At 44.6% G+C, this 17,062-nt stretch overlaps 1 pseudogene; it reads left to right on the top strand.

The window, feature by feature from the left end:
* Positions 1-10,717: 10,717 nt before the first annotated feature.
* Positions 10,718-10,835, top strand: LOC126254536 (5S ribosomal RNA; annotated as a pseudogene).
* The last annotated feature ends 6,227 nt before the right edge of the window (positions 10,836-17,062 follow it).

Below are 17,062 nucleotides of genomic sequence, written 5' to 3'. Positions count from 1 at the left end.
CACTCTCATTCCGTCACACAAGATGCAAGTACAGAAACCTTCTTACAAGGTTGCCGCCGGCCGCGGTGGCCGAGCGGTTCTAGGCGCTTCAGTCCGTAACCGCGCTGCTACTGCGGTCGCAGGTTCGAATCCTGCCTCTGGCATGGATGTGTGTGACGTGCTTAGGTTAGTTAGGTTTAAGTACTGTAGTTCTAAGTTCTAGGGGACTGATGACCTCAGAAGTTAAGTCCCATAGTGCTTCGAGCCATTTGAACCATTTTTTACAAGGGTGCCTGCACCTCATTTCCTGCGATTATGATTCCGCATCAGCTGTAGAAGACTTCAGGACGAATAAATATTTGTTCCACACGGGGAATCGAACCCGGACTTCCTACTTCTCGGTAACAGTCGCCTTAGCCACTTCGACTATCCGATCACGTTTCCAGCAGCAGCCCAAAACTCCATCTGTACTGGTGTCTACTCTCCATTGTGCTCATAGTATGTTATCGTGATTCCCCACGGTTGAAACACTCCTTCCTCTCGTCATTACCTTCCTAAGGCATGAAATACAGTGAGGTGACAAAAGTCATGAGACAGCGGTACGTATATACACAGAGTGCGATAGCATCACATACACAGGGTATCAAATGGCGGTGAATTAGCGGAGCTGTCACTTGTACTCATTAGAAAAGGTTTCCGATGTGATTACGGCCGCACGACGGCAACTAACAGACACTGAATGCGGACATTCCATTTCGGAAATCGTTAGAGAATTCAATATTCCACGATTCACAGTTTCAAGAGTGTGCCGAGAATACCAGATTTGAGGTATTAACTTTCACCACAGGAAAAGCAGTGGCCGAAGGTGTTTACGTGAAAAAAAAAGGCTCTAAGCACTATGGGAATTAACATATGAGGTCATCAGTCCCCTAGACTTAGAACTACTTAAACCTAACTAACCTAAGGACGTCACACACATCCATACCCGAGGCAGGATTCGAACCTCCGACCGTAGCAGCAGCGCGGTTCCGGACAAGCACCTAGGACCGCTCGGCCACAGCGGCCGGCATTTGCGTGGAGTTGCCAGTCCTAACAGACAAGTAACTCTGCGTGAAATAACATAAGTAATCAATGTGGGACACACGACGAACGTATTCATTAGGACAGTGCGGCGAAATTTGGGTTAACGGACTATGGCAGCAGAGAACCGACGCGAGTGCCTTTGCTAACAGCACTATATCGCCTGCAGCGTCTCTCCTGTGCTCGTAGCCATACCGGTTGGACTTAAGGCGACTGGAAAATCGTGGCCTGGTCAGATGAATCCCGCTTTCAGTTTGTAAGATCTGATAGTAGGGTTCAAGTATTCCGCAGAATTCACGAAGCCATGAACCCAAGTTTTCAACAATGTACTGTGCAAGCTGGTTGTGGCTCCATAATGGTGTGGGATGAGTTTTCATGGAACGAACTAGGTCCTCTGGTCCCACTGAACCGATCATTGACTGGAAATGGTCACCTTCCGCTGCCTGGAAACTGTTTGCATCCATTCACGGACCTCATGGACCTCATGCTCCCAAACAATGTCACCGGGCGATCGGTTTGTTCGGGGTTGGTTTGAAGAACATTCTGGACAATTCGAGTGAATAATTTGGCCACCCAAATGAACCGACATGAATATCGTCGAACATTTACACGACATAATCGACAGTTCCCGCACAAAACCCTGCACCGGCAACACGTTCGCAATTATGGAGAGCTACAAAGACAGCGTGGCTCAGTATTTCTGCAGGGAACTTCTAACGATGTGTTGAGTCCATGCCACGTCGAATTACTGCACAACGCCGGCCATAAAGATGCCCGATATGATATTAGGAGGTATTCCATGACTTTCGTCATATCACAGTATTACCGTGATTACTACACATGGTGACCCACTGGTTTCTATCGTCATTGCCTTGCTATTGCATGAAATATTGCAAATCTCCATTTGAACGCAGCTATTGATGGTCAACGCAGTGTCTAAGACACTGCACTGCAGTATTTCGTTCCATAGGAAGGCAATGACGGGAGAAAACACTATCTCTCCCTGTGTGGGAATCTTAAGCAAGCACAAGGGAGTGTGCATACCAGGACAAATGGAGCTCTGGGCCGCTCCTGGAAGCGTGATCGGATAGCCGAAGTTGGTAAGGCGACCGCTCGAGACAAGTCGGTAATCCGGGTCCGAAAAAATGGCTCTAAGCACAATGGGACTTAACATCTGAGATCATCAGTCCGCTAGACTTAGAACTACTTAAACCTGGCTAACCTAATGACATCACACACACCCATGCCCGAGGCAGTATTCGAACCTCCGACCGTAGCAGTTGTAGACTGAAGCGCCTAGAACCGCTAGGCCCAATCCGGGTCGGAAAGAACAGATACCATGCAGCTCGTCAGAACGAAGTTACAATGAAATGAATACCCCTGGCTGCACACAGGTGTTAATATAAGTCAACGGGGACAGTTGAAAATGTGCCCCCCGACCGGGACTCGAACCCGGGATCTCCTGCTTACTTGGCATACGCTCTATCCATCTTTTTTTCTTTCATTTTGTTCGTTGTGCCCTCTGTAATAAAAAAACTGAGTAAAGGAATCAACGATTAACTTGAACGGATCTCTTGTGACGTCTGCCCAGATTAAACGCAACGAACCATATCGAACAAAATGAAACAAAAAGAAAAAAAAGATGGATAGAGCGTCTGCCATGTAAGCAGGAGATCCCGGGCTCGAGTCCCGGTCGGGGCACGCATATCAACTGTCCCTGTTGACTTATATCAACGCCTGTATGTAGCTAGGGGTATTCATTTCATTGTAGTATCACAAGAACTTTAGCCAAAAAAAAAGCGTAGAAACCAACGTCTAAACTGTTTTAAGTTGCGTTGCCTCCTCGTGAGCGTTAGTACGTATGCGCAAGCACGTGCGTGGGCCTTCGTGGCCTTGCGGCGTTGTGTAGTCTTCGCAGCCGTTCTTCCTTCAGGCATTCGCTGACGTGTGTCAACCAGCGTCGTGGGCATTGCTGCCTGCGTGCTGATATTCAGCTCGCATAGTTCCTGTGTGAAGTTACGAGAGCAGCTACAATTACCTACATTGACGATGTCCATCATGGCCAATATCCAAGAAATTAAATTGGAACTGCCATGCGTTTCATAGGCCCTACGGAGCGGCAGCATCATGGATGTGTATCCACAAGAAGCAAGTAATATAGGAGGGACGTCAATAAGTAAAGGCAGTTTTGTTCTGGTCCACAGCTTGATAGCACTGACTCGATAATAACACGCCACAGCCTCACTGTTGTTATTGTGCATCAGCTGTGTTCTAGGCCGCCTGCAACCTGGGGCAAATTTGATTTAAAAGTGGGCATTAAGCAGGTTTTTAACGGGGTCAGAACTGGAGCTTTTTTATGGCAACTTACAAGTCGCCAATCGTCTTCCAAAATATTGAAAAATACTCCACATCCTCAGGTCTTCACCCCCACCCCTACAAACTATCGTATGGGTGCCCTTGGCTGTGTTGGCTCAGTGAGTAGCTCTATTCGTAGCGATGTCAGAGCGTTTACTTACGAGTGCCCGTTGTCCGTGTGCAAAAAGGAATAGGTGAGGTGATGGACTCCAAACGTACTAAAGCTGAGGAGATTATTCAGGGGAAAAAGGTGCAGCATGGTGATAACTGAATCCACGTACACATTGCCACTGCAACGTGTTTCCAGCTTTGGTTCTAATCTCTGTCTGTGTCCACACTGGCGGCAAACATTACTCGTAGTAAATTCGTATCGTCTGCAACGCCATTTTTCGTATTGTTTTCGGATCGTCTGCTACTTATTTCTAGAGACGAGGGAACTTACTAATACTCGAATGTTCACGCAAACAAAATGTAAGACGTTGTCGTCATTGGTGGACGAAAATATAATATAAATGAACCTGCGGGAATAACTTGCTACGCCAGCTAAATTTTGGAAGAAGGCTCTGGTTTGCGTAACTCTCCCTCGGCTGTCGTCTACTGATTTTGAGTTTCTGGTAAGTATGGTAGCACCATTCGTTTTTTAAAAAAATACACAATTTTCAGGAAAGCAATTACACTCAACCAAAGACTTTTTGTTAATCTCCGTTTTTTTCTTTTTTGGCAACGGGAGAATCGGAGTTCTGCGTAATTATTTCACGTCTCGAAGCAAGCTATAGCTCAAGTCTTGTATCTTAGCTATAGCTGCGATCCATTTATTTTTTCTTCAGGACGGTTCCTTAAGTTCGTGGAGCACTGATGGTAAGTGAACGAAAAAACTTCAGTTTCGATGTAGCTTATGAATGCGACATAGGAATCTACTCGTTTATGCCCCTGGCACACCCACATCCAGTGATGACTCCAATCTCTCGAAGTAGTCGAGTTCTTCTTGAATTATAACAGCACTGAGCTTTACAGCTGCCTGTTTTCTACGCAACTGCGGCAGTTTTCATAGTATACATGCTACGTACTGGTCATAGGTGCCGCATCCACCTGTTTATACTGTTCATCCCGTCTTTTTTAAGCACCCAATGAAGGGTACAGTGGCAAAATAACTATGGATGAATGTTACTGCACAGTATAAAATACAAATAAAGAAAAGCATGGATAATTTTTGTACCTCTTCGTCCACAATGTCACCAGTTTCCTACGAATCGTGGATACCATCAAGAAATTGCAGGCGCGGACAGCCGAACCAGTTTAGTTTGTATACGGAGCCCACAACACTGTTTTGCTTTTCGCCATCTTCGTCTTTCTCCCGTCGATGCGAGACGACAAGCTACCTTATTTTATTTTCTACCCAGTCTTTGTCAGTATCAAATGTAGCAGCATTTCTCTGCAGAGCGTCTTGCTTTTTATTGGCGTTCGTGTACTGTCTCGCTTCGTATATTGCACAAGCAGTCCTCAGCCTCGTACTGCGATAACAACTCGACAGTCTGCTGCCTTGCCCACTCCATATTACAGCAAATGAAAACACGCGCACGTAACAACTCCATACAACAGATGGCACAACGGGACATGCAGTATAAACATACGCTAGTGCTGTGCAGCGGCGACAAGTACGCCCTGGCCTGAAACATTGTTTCCTGTGATCTGTACCAGCACAGCAACAGATAGATGTTTCCATGTTTCGAGACGTTTCCATAACATGTTTCCAAACGGTGCCCACAAGTAGTAGCAGGAAACTATGTTTTTAAAACTTGTTTCGAGCTCAGTGTTTACGCGGCTTTAGAGAACGCGCATCTGTCAACCACAAAGAGATTTCGGGTAGGCCATCCACTGCGAAAACGCACAGGAACTTCGAGACAGTTTGGTGAATCAGCCGTGATGATCGTTGTGACATTATTGATTGCATTTGGCATAAACTGAACGTTGGCAACAGTTCGGCATTGGGAACTGCCCATGACTCTGCAAACCATAGCAAAGTCTGTGCTCTGTGGATACCACGTCGACTGGAAGAAAACACAAACACGAACGTTTGGAAAAGTCGAATACCCATTTATAGCGTTTTCAGATGGAGGAGAAGACTTTTTCAGCCGGCCACTGTGGCCGAGCGGTTCTAGGCGCTTCAGTTCGAAACCACACTGCTGCTACGGTCGCAGATTCGAATCTTCCCTCGGGCATGGATGTGTCTGATGTGCTTAGGTTAGTTAGGTTTAAGTAGTTCTAAGTCTATGGGGCTGATGACCTCAGATGTTAAGTCTCATACTGCTTAGAGGCATTTGAACCATTTTTGAAGACCTTTTCAGTCGCATAATAACCGCTGATGAGACATGGGTCGATGAATAGGTGCCACAGAACAAGCGGCTGAGCATGATGTGGAAACATCTATCTTCACCTACAGAAAAAAAATGTTTAAAACCCAAGATTCTGCAGAAAAATTGATGATGACAGTGTTTTGGAATATGAGAAGTCCACTGCTAAATCATTACACTCCCGTCCTAAAAGGCAGACAAAGAACAGTGATAGCTAATGTGAACTACTAGCCGGCCAGTGTGGCCAAGCGGTTAAAGGCGCTACAGTCTGGAACCGCGTGGCCGCTACGGTCGCAGGTTCGAATCCTGCCTCGGGCATGGATGTGTGTGATGTCCTTAGGTTAGTTAGGTTTAAGTAGTTCTAAGTTCTAGGGGACTGATGACCTTAGAAGTTAAGTCCCATAGTGCTCAGAGCCATTTGAACCATTTTGTGAACTACTATGAAATCTGAAACCCAGAACGAAGCGAAGAGAGCCGCTTTCAAGAGGAATGATTTTGCTTCAGGAAATGCTCGCCCTCACACAGCAGGGAAAACAGTCCAGCGCGTTCAAAACCTCTGTTTTGAGATGCGTCAGCCAGTGTTCTAAAATGCCACCGGGCAGTCCAACCTTAGCATCAAGTGATTTCCATCTTTTGGGCCCGATGGACGAGATTCCTACTGAAGCCCAGTTTTCGTTGAATGACGTAGTTGTGGGTCGGTGCAAGAGCGGGTGTGCACGTTGCCGCAAAGCATGTCCAGTAACTGATTTAGGAAGCTTGTCCGGAGACGTATCACGTGCATAAAGGTTGAGGCAGATTATGTAGAGAAACGATCTTACTTGCGATGTTGTTTTTCTAATAAAAAGTTTATTTTTAATAATCGTTTTTCATCCTGCCTCAGTTGTTTGAAATTATCTTCGGGAAGTGTTCAAAAATGCCCTAGAAAGTCGCGGCTTAAACACGGCGAAACAAATAATTTGGAGAAGAAATAAGGAAGAATAATTCAAAAAATTTTGTGTCCAAAGTATCAAAATTGGTTATGGAAATTGAGAAGCAGCAAGGAGAAGGAGGTGCATGAAAAAACGGAGAATATAACAGACAGAAAAGGAAAGTGGAGGATTATATTTTATGGCCACTTAAAAGTAATGGATAACAAGAAGTTGAAGAAAATAGTCAACTTCTGTGACAAAAATCCAAAAATAAAAATTTCATGGCTTACGTCAGTTGGCAATAACAGACAAAGACACAGAAAACAGGAATGAATTCGGGGAAAAGGTGCAAAAAGGTAAAGGCATCCGGGAAAAAACTCAACAGACGGGAAGAGGGAAATGGACGGAAGGAAGAATTGAAAAATAGAAAGAATGATGAAGTACACGGAGTCCAAAAAAGCACAGGATGTCAGGGATCACCCGTTTCACGTGGTCCTGATATCGCCTGATTCGAATAGTAATATCAATAATTGTGTTCTTACTGTAGTCTTCATTCCGACTACTGGTTTGATGCAGCTACTGTGTCCTGTGCAAGGCACTTCATCTCCGAATATCTACTGCAACTTACATTCTTGGTCTCTTGCTACGATTGTTACCCCTCACACTTCCTTCCAGTATTGAATCTGTGACTCCCTGATGTCTCAGAATACCTCCTTTCTATCGATGCCTTCATTTAGTCCACTTGTACCACAAAATTATTTTTCCCCAATTTTGTCCAATAACTCCTCGTTATTTATGCGATCTACCCACCCAATCATCAGCATGCTTCTGTAGCACCACGTTTCAAAAGCTTGTATTCTCTCCTTGTCTAAACTGTTTATCCTCCTTGCTTCATTTTCATACATGGCTATAGTCCGTACATATAATTTCAGAAATGACTTCCTTTATATTCGATGTTAGCAATTTAATTTTCTTCAGAAATGCTTTTCTTGCCGTTGTTAGTCTACATTTTATATCCTCTCTACTTCCGCCATGATCAGTTTCTTTGCTTCTCAAACAACAAAATTCATCTACTACTTTGTGGCTCTGATTTACTAATGTAGTTCCCTCAGCATCGCCTGATTTAATTCGACTACATTCCAGCTACCCTTGTTTTACTTTTGTTATTGTCCTTCTTACATCCTCCCTTTTCTTTTTAATTTTCCCTAGTAGAACACAACTGTATAAAAGGATTCAAATATTTAGTTTTGTTGTCCATTCTGCACCTACCAAAGAAAAGAAGATTAGAAGCTACATTTCAGCAGTTCATATAGTAATTAGAAATGAAGCAAGAGCTCGCATTGGATAAGGGTATAGAATGATAACTGCTTTGGTCTCTTCAAGGGAATTATATCGGCATCCACCACAAGCGATTTAGAGAGAACACGGGAAACCTAAATGTGGTTCGAAAACAAGCATTCAAGATGGTCGACAAAACTGTTATTACTTACATTTTAACACTATCTGTAATTACCACAGTTGCAGAGTTACAGAGGAGTAAACAACTTCTCTAAATCCTGACATGCAACGTTCCTGATTTTCACATAGATCAGTGAACTGTATCGACTTCGTACTTCGCTCTTCTAGAAATAATATCCCTCTTGGGGTTTTCACAGTTTCCTTTAATCATTGCAAAATTTTCCGTCTCCAGTTATGCCGTTCTCCTCTTTCAGATAAATGTCGTTCTATTATCGACGGTAATTTGGTGAGTATATACACTCCTGGAAATTGAAATAAGAACACCGTGAATTCATTGTCCCAGGAAGGGGAAACTTTATTGACACATTCCAGGGGTCAGATACATCACATGATCACACTGACAGAACCACAGGCACATAGACACAGGCAACAGAGCATGCACAATGTCGGCACTAGTACAGTGTATATCCACCTTTCGCAGCAATGCAGGCTGCTATTCTCCCATGGAGACGATCGTAGAGATGCTGGGTGTAGTCCTGTGGAACGGCTTGCCATGCCATTTCCACCTGGCGCCTCAGTTGGACCAGCGTTCGTGCTGGACGTGCAGACCGCGTGAGACGACGCTTCATCCAGTCCCAAACATGCATAATGGGGGACAGATCCGGAGATCTTGCTGGCCAGGGTAGTTGACTTACACCTTCTAGAGCACGTTGGGTGGCACGGGATACATGCGGACGTGCATTGTCCTGTTGGAACAGCAAGTTCCCTTGCCGGTCTAGGAATGGTAGAACGATGGGTTCGATGACGGTTTGGATGTACCGTGCACTATTCAGTGTCCCCTCGACGATCACCAGTGGTGTACGGCCAGTGTAGGAGATCGCTCCCCACACCATGATGCCGGGTGTTGGCCCTGTGTGCCTCGGTCGTATGCAGTCCTGATTGTGGCGCTCACCTGCACGGCGCCAAACACGCATACGACCATCATTGGCACCAAGGCAGAAGCGATTCTCATCGCTGAAGACGACACGTCTCCATTCGTCCCTCCATTCACGCCTGTCGCGACACCACTGGAGGCGGGCTGCACGATGTTGGGGCGTGAGCGCAAGACGGCCTAACGGTGTGCGGGACCGTAGCCCAGCTTCATGGAGACGGTTGCGAATGGTCCTCGCCGATACCCCAGGAGCAACAGTGTCCCTAATTTGCTGGGAAGTGGCGGTGCGGTCCCCTACGGCACTGCGTAGGATCCTACGGTCTTGGCGTGCATCCGTGCGTCGCTGCGGTCCGGTCCCAGGTCGACGGGCACGTGCACCTTCCGCCGACCACTGGCGACAACATCGATGTACTGTGGAGACCTCACGCCCCACGTGTTGAGCAATTCGGCGGTACGTCCACCCGGCCTCCCGCATGCCCACTATACGCCCTCGCTCAAAGTCCGTCAACTGCACATACGGTTCACGTCCACGCTGTCGCGGCATGCTACCAGTGTTAAAGACTGCGATGGAGCTCCGTATGCCACTGCAAACTGGCTGACACTGACGGCGGCGGTGCACAAATGCTGCGCAGCTAGCGCCATTCGACGGCCAACACCGCGGTTCCTGGTGTGTCCGCTGTGCCGTGCGTGTGATCATTGCTTGTACAGCCCTCTCGCAGTGTCCGGAGCAAGTATGGTGGGTCTGACACACCGGTGTCAATGTGTTCTTTTTTCCATTTCCAGGAGTGTATATCAAACGTGGATTTCAATACTCTGTGGCCAGAAAGACTGAAGGTGCGACTTAAAGTCGATTACACTACTTTATAACCACCTTAAGTGATGGGTCCGTTTCTATTACAATATTTAATATTTAAAACATTACTAAATTTCGCATCCTGTGTATCTCCCAGTCACCAAAAAATTTAATTATATATTCTTCCTGCTACACTGTGTACATGCATTAAGTAAAATTTCTCTGTTTGCTATCCTTCTGGTGTTGCAGTTTTAATGGTCGAGAATGTAACTATATAATTAAGAAGAAAACAGAATGAACATACTATCAAACTGAGTGATCAAATATTGCTATTGATAATTGCAAGATAATAAACCCGCCGATCAAAGACGTCAAGGAGGTAGCAGGAAAACATGGGAATCGTAAAAGGAGAATGATTAATGCCTGAAATGTTGAAGAAGATATAGCTCCAACCGAACAATAAGTGTTATGGTTTTTATAGCAAGATAAAGGAACAAAAATGTTGCCAGGGAGTCTAGACCGAACTATTAGGAGTGAAAAACAGTGGACAAGCAGGAACGACTTAGGTGAGTTTGGATCTGATGTTGAATCACTTATTTTAACTTATATTGGTTATGAGACGTGTCTCATTTCCAAGAGGGTTAAGGTTCAAATTGCTGTCAGATTTTTAGATAAATACGTGGTTTTTAGATGAATCTGTGTTTTCCATAAATACTTAAGGCTAGTGACAGGGTGGCTCCACCTGAAAGGTCAAAATACATAGCGCCTTGCATCGCGGAAGAGTCATATTAATTAACAAAAAATAAAGACAAAAGTTACTACTTGTAACTAGATTTGTGCTTAATGTAACTGAGGTGACAACGGCAACGGCCTTGCAGCAGTGGATACACCGATTCCCGTGAGATCACCGAAGTTAAGCGCTGTTGGACGTGGTCGGCACTTGGATGGGTGACCATCTGGGTCGCCATGCGCTGTTGCCATTTTTCGGGGTGCACTCAGCCTCTTGATGCCAATTGAGGAGGTACGCGACCGAATAGTAGCGGCTCCGGTCAAAGAAAACCATCATAACGACCGGGAGAGATGTGTGCTGACCACACGCCCCTCCTATCCATACCCTCACCAGAGGATGACACGGCGGTCGGATGGTTCCGATGGGCCACTTCTGGCCTGAAGACGGAGGGCTAACTGAGGTGACAGAACACCTGCATTAAAGTAGTTAGAAAATAACAGTAATACATTATGAGTGTATGCAAAAATACACTGCCTGCCTGAAACTGTGTAAGAACTGGAACTGGAGGAGGAAAAGAAATGAAACCTCACGGATTTCAGTGGTTGTAAAGACGAGTCAAATTTACAAAGAACTTGTCAGTGTGACTTTACACTCTCTCTGGCCTAGATGCATTCACAAATTCGTTTGGGAAGGGAGTCATAAGGCAGTGCATGACTAACCCCTTATTTGGCATACACAGAAATATTGTGAAGAAGAAGTATTAAGCTGCTTAAATACGTATATGGTCATACGAACAATTTCACATTCAGCGTTTCAAAATAGAGTGTCACCTGTGTATATCACTGCGCACTAAAGACATATGTGTGATACAATAAAAGTACTACGATATTATTGCTGCGGCTGAAAAAAATTGTTAAATTTTGTATTATTGCATGCGAAATGTCTTAAAACAGTTCCATTCTGGTACAAAACACAGAAAAGTTTCACATTTTTCGAATTTTACAGTCGACTATCCTTGAGACCTAACTCTACATCTTCCTTTTTGTCCCATACCCTGGCCAGAGACCAAAACTATCATATCGTATATGATTCAGTGGCGCAGGACCTGATGTTCTCTTCTTCCTCTGGTCTTCTTATCCATCCAATATTCAAAGCCAGGCTTCTTCTTCCCAGAAAAGATCAGTCCATTTGCAATGTGCCAGGTAAGAATTCGCTGACACATTTGTACATCAACTCATCGTCAAGACTTCCTCTTTTCGTTTGCAAACAGTTTTCGTTGCACATTGAAAAACAGCGCCACATTATCAAAAGAAACTGCTACATTGGTAACTGATGCTCAAATAACCTTGTATGATGTCCGCTATGGATGCACACAATTCGGAAACTTTTCGCCAGAGACAACAGTATATTGCTATGCATGAGAGCTTAAACGTTGCTTGCAAGCACCATTACCCTTTTAAGGATGAAACTTGAAACATGTTGCAGGAAACAGTATGTATTTTGATGTTGCTTGAGAGTAACATTGCCAAATTAAAGGTCATGACTTTTACAGAACTAATTATCTGGATGTACGTTCAAGTAGCCATATTTTAAAAAAAGCTTACGTCAACAAGTTACACCATGACTTGTATCATTTATTTGGAACAAAGGACAAAAACAATGAGTAATGTAGGAATGTAAGAATAAAATAAATTGGTTCAAATAGCTCTGAGCACTATGGGACTTAACATCTGAGGTCATCAGTCCCCTACAACTTAGAACTACTTAAACCTAACTAACCTAAGGACATCACACACAACCATGACCGGGGCAGGACTCGAACCTGCGACCGTAGCTACCGCGGTTCCAGACTGAAGCACCTAGAACCGCTCGGCCACAATGGCCGGCTGTAAGAATAGAATTCGCAGGTAAATATTGGGTACCTACCATACAACGACAGTTTTTATGAAAGACAATATTCAGTATGGCATAGTATGGCAAACGTCTCACTGTGAAACCCTGCTGGAATTGATGCAACTGTAATAAAAGAAATAACACTCAGCTTTGTGCAAGCACAAATTGTAGGCCTGTAAAGGTAAAAGGAATATGAAGAATTGGCAATAATATGTATACCAATGAAATAGCGTACAGAGACATAGAAACTTCAAAATTGTGACAATCTTACTATGAGAAAGAGCAGCCATCGTAAATGTAAATTTAATTGTAGAGGTAAATAATGAAACCTTTCTGCAGCTTAGAGTTTGTGTGGTTTTTTTTAACGTCTTTAATTCCCAGCTCGAGAGAGGAGGATACTCTGTTTTAGTGCGTCTTTTTCAACTAAATATGCCAACAGGCTTAGGGTGAGGTAGTAGGAATTACAATTGTGAATATTTTGGAGGGAATTTTCAGTTCAGACAAAAATGTAAAATATATGTACCTGTTTGTGAGTGTGCGTGCGTGTGTGTGTGTGTGTGTGTGTGTGTGTGTGTGTGTGTGTGTGTGTGTGTGTGTGAAAAGGGGGGGGGGGGATGACATCAATCTAGCGTAGATTAGGGCACAGAAGCGGCAACAGGTGGAGAGTATGCTTTTGTTGGCCTTGCAAGAAACTGTGACATACAGTCTGGGGGCCACTCATTGAGCTCAGCAGTATTGATGTTTTCTGTAAAAGAGAACTGTATTTAATATTACTGGAGAATGATGGCCACAGCATTATACAACTGCTCCCACGAATTAGGGAAACTCAGGATGACACATTGTAACTGACTCAAAAACGAGTATGTTATTACGGTAATGGTGCGCACATCTGCGACATGCAAACCAGTGGCTTCGTAATCCGCCTTTGTCACCCGTATGCGGAAGATAACTGCGCCTGTCAGAGAAGAGGACGGTGATAAAATACCTACTATCGTCCTACTTGTATTTTGGTAGAATGCATCACAGATTGACATCGCGCTCGAATGGCGTCGATGCACCATTTAGTGGACCAGATGCGAAGGAGAATGTTTGAGAGATCGGAGGCTAGCCAAAATTTCACATAGTTGTTATACATAACTCATAGCTACATGTTGGGCACCCAGAAGGTTTAGACTAGAACAGACAAGGATTCCTACGTCCACCGATGGCTGATACATTTATGCACTCGAAGCGTAAGTCAGCAATTTATTTCCAGCTACGGAGACATCAATTCCGTAGTCGCCCGAAGAGAATCACAGTGGGCTACACGCAGAAGAGCTCGTGAAGATACTCTGATGCGGGAAACGCATGGGCTTTGTGTTTTGTTTTAGAGAGGGAACATAAGTCTTACACTGTATGCAGCACCCCTGCCTTTCTCGCCTGTGTCGTCCTCTTCATACCACCCTGAACGACATCATCCAAGTGTCCGGACCGTTCGCCGGATAGTTACGTTATGTAAGGAAACAGGAAATATTCAGCCACATGTGAAACGTCAACCACGACCTGTAACAAATGATGATGCCCAAGTAAGTGTTTTAGCTGCTGTCGCGGCTAATCCGTACATTAGTAGCAGACAAACTGCGCGAGAATCGGGAATCTCCAAAACGTCGGTGTTGAGAATGCTACATCAACATCGATTGCACCCGTATCATATTTCTATGCACCAGGAATTGCATGGCGACGACTCTGAACGTCGTGTACAGTTCTGCCACTGGGCACAAGAGAAATTACGGGACGATGACAGATTTTTTTCACGCGTTCTATTTAGCGACGAAGCGTCATTCACCAACAACGGCAACGTAAACCATCATAATATGCACTATTGGGCAACAGAAAATCCACGATGGCTGCGACAAGTGGAACATCAGCGACCTTGGTGGGTTAATGTATGGTGCGGCATTGTGGGAGGAAGGATAATTGGCCCCCATTTTATCGATGGCAATCTAAATGGTACAATGTATGTTGAGTTCCTACGTAAAATGTTCTACCTATGTTACTACAAGATGTTTCACCGCATGACAGAAAGGCGATGTACTTCCAACATGATGAATGTCTGGCACATAGCTCGCGTGCGGTTGAAGCGGTATTGAATAGCACGTTCACCGGATCTGACGTCCCCGGATTTATTTCTGTGGGGAAAGTTGAAGGATGTTTGCTATCGTGATCCACCGACAACGCCTGACAACATGCGTCAGCCGGCCGGAGTGGCCGTGCGGTTCTAGGTGCTACAGTATGGAACCGCGTGACCGCTACGGTCGCAGGTTCGAATCCTGCCTCGGGCATGGATGTGTGTGATGTCCTTAGGTTAATTAGTTTTAAGTAGTTCTAAGTTCTAGTGGACTGATGACCACAGCAGTTAAGTCCCATAGTGCTCAGAGTCATTTGAACCATTTTTTTTGAACATGCGTCAGCGCATTGACAATGCATGTGCGAACATTACGGAAGGCGAACTACTCGTTGTTGAGAGGAATTTCGTTGCACGTATTGCCAAATGCATTGAGATTGACGGACATCATTTTGAGCATTTATTGCATTAACGTGGTATTTACAGGTAATCACGCTGTAACAGCATGCGTTCTCAGAAATGATAAGTTCACAAAGGTACATGTATTACATTGGAACAACCGAAATAAAATGTTCAAACGTACCTACGTTCTGCATTTTAATTTAAAAAACCTGCCTGTACCAGCTGTTCGTCTAAAATTGTGAGCCATATGTTTGTGACTATTACAGCGCTATCTATCACAAAGCGAGAAAAGTGGTCCAACTAAAACATTCATATTTCTTTACGTACTACACGAATACGTAATAAAAATGGGGGTTCCCATTATAAAAAACGTTGTTGATATCCGTTTGACCTCTGGCAGCACGATCTAGCGGGCCAACCATAGCGCCATCTGGTTTCCCCCTTCAAGCTAGACGAGTTTCATTCTTTGTAGTTTTTTCGTTTGATGCTTATTTCGTGAGATATTTGGACCGGTCACTATCAATGGACAACCCTGTATGTATCCCAGAAGCGACCTTACTGTGTGTGGCGAAGGGTATTTGGTGTACCCCTCTTTCCCTATTCCAATCACAAATGGTTCGCAGCAAGAATGATTGCTGGTAAGCCTCCGTGTGGGCACATATCTCTTGGAACGTTAACGGAAAAGCTTGTAGCCAGGCAGAGCGCCTCTCTTGCAGTGTGTGCCACTAGAGTTGGCTCAGGTTGTAGATAGTGAGTAGAATCCGCTGATTGATCGCTGGTCGTACATTCAAATCATATAGCAGGATTTCTGTTATTTATGTGCAGGAAATCATCTTCATCCTTTGCTAGAGCATAAGGACACATATGAGCTTCTACTGAGATCTGCAGTCTCTTATCAGAGTGGACAGACGTGGAGAGCTCAGCGTTCCTCTGACCACGTGATACACATACACTGCCTGATCGAAGGCACCTCTCAAGCATTTTTTATGTATGAAACCAGATTCCGAACACTCGTTGAACGAATTCACTCAGTAGGCTAATCCACATCTCAAACCATGAATATTACAGTCCTTTATGGACTTTTTGACAAGTGCACGGGTTTGTTTAAAAAATGTGGAAGATAGGAATGCAGTCCTTACCTCCTACTGTTCAATCTGTACATCGAATAAGCAGTCGTGGAAATTCAAGCAATGACCAATAGTGGGACTGAGATTCAGGCTGAATGATAAGATTCGCTAAGGAGATCGCTACCGTCAGTGAAAGTGAGGAAGAATTTCAGAGACTGCTAAATGGAACGAACAGTTTAAAAATTACGGAATATGGACTGAGTGTAAAGCAATAAGCTTTATCAAGCTTCAGTTAATTCTTGATGAGAGAATGTGACTGAAGATGCGTGGAAGTCAGATAAAATAGTAGGCTTTAAACAGCAACTAAAGACAAGAGAAAGCCGTTATAACTGTCTGTGAGAACACTGCTGATTAGAGTGGCAGTATACATTTCTTCACTTTTCCATGACAAACAAGGCAACAATGTAAAGGTCGTGTTAAGAAAACTGTGCATGTTGTTGCCCGATACGCCATTGTAAGAAATGTCTCTTCTTCCCCGTCCCTACTTACCTGAGTAAAAACAATGTTTGATGTAAAGGATTGCACACTGAGGTGTGTATATGCACGTATACAGATGGTGGTAGTATCGCGTACACAAGGCATAAAAGAGCAGTGCATTGCCAGAGGTGTCATTTGGATTCAGGTGATGTGAAACGGTTTCCGACATGATTACGGCCACGCGATGGGAACTAACAGACTGAACGCGGGACAGCCCCGTAGGATTAGCCGAGCGGTCTATGGCGCTACAGTCATGGACTGTGTGGCTGGTCCCGGCGGAGGATCGAGTCCTCCCTCGGGCATGGGTGTCTGTGTTCGTCCTTAGGATAATTTAGGTTAAGTAATGTGTAAGCTTAGGGAGTGATGACCTTAGCAGTTAGGTCCCATAATATTTCACACACATTTGTTTTGCTGTTGAACGCGGGACAGTAGCTGGAGCTAGATGCATGGGACATTCGATTTTCGAAATCCTTA

This window comes from Schistocerca nitens, chromosome 4 (assembly GCF_023898315.1).
Source record: "Schistocerca nitens isolate TAMUIC-IGC-003100 chromosome 4, iqSchNite1.1, whole genome shotgun sequence".
NCBI lineage: Eukaryota > Metazoa > Arthropoda > Insecta > Orthoptera > Acrididae > Schistocerca > Schistocerca nitens.
This window is presented reverse-complemented; position numbering and strand designations above follow the sequence as displayed.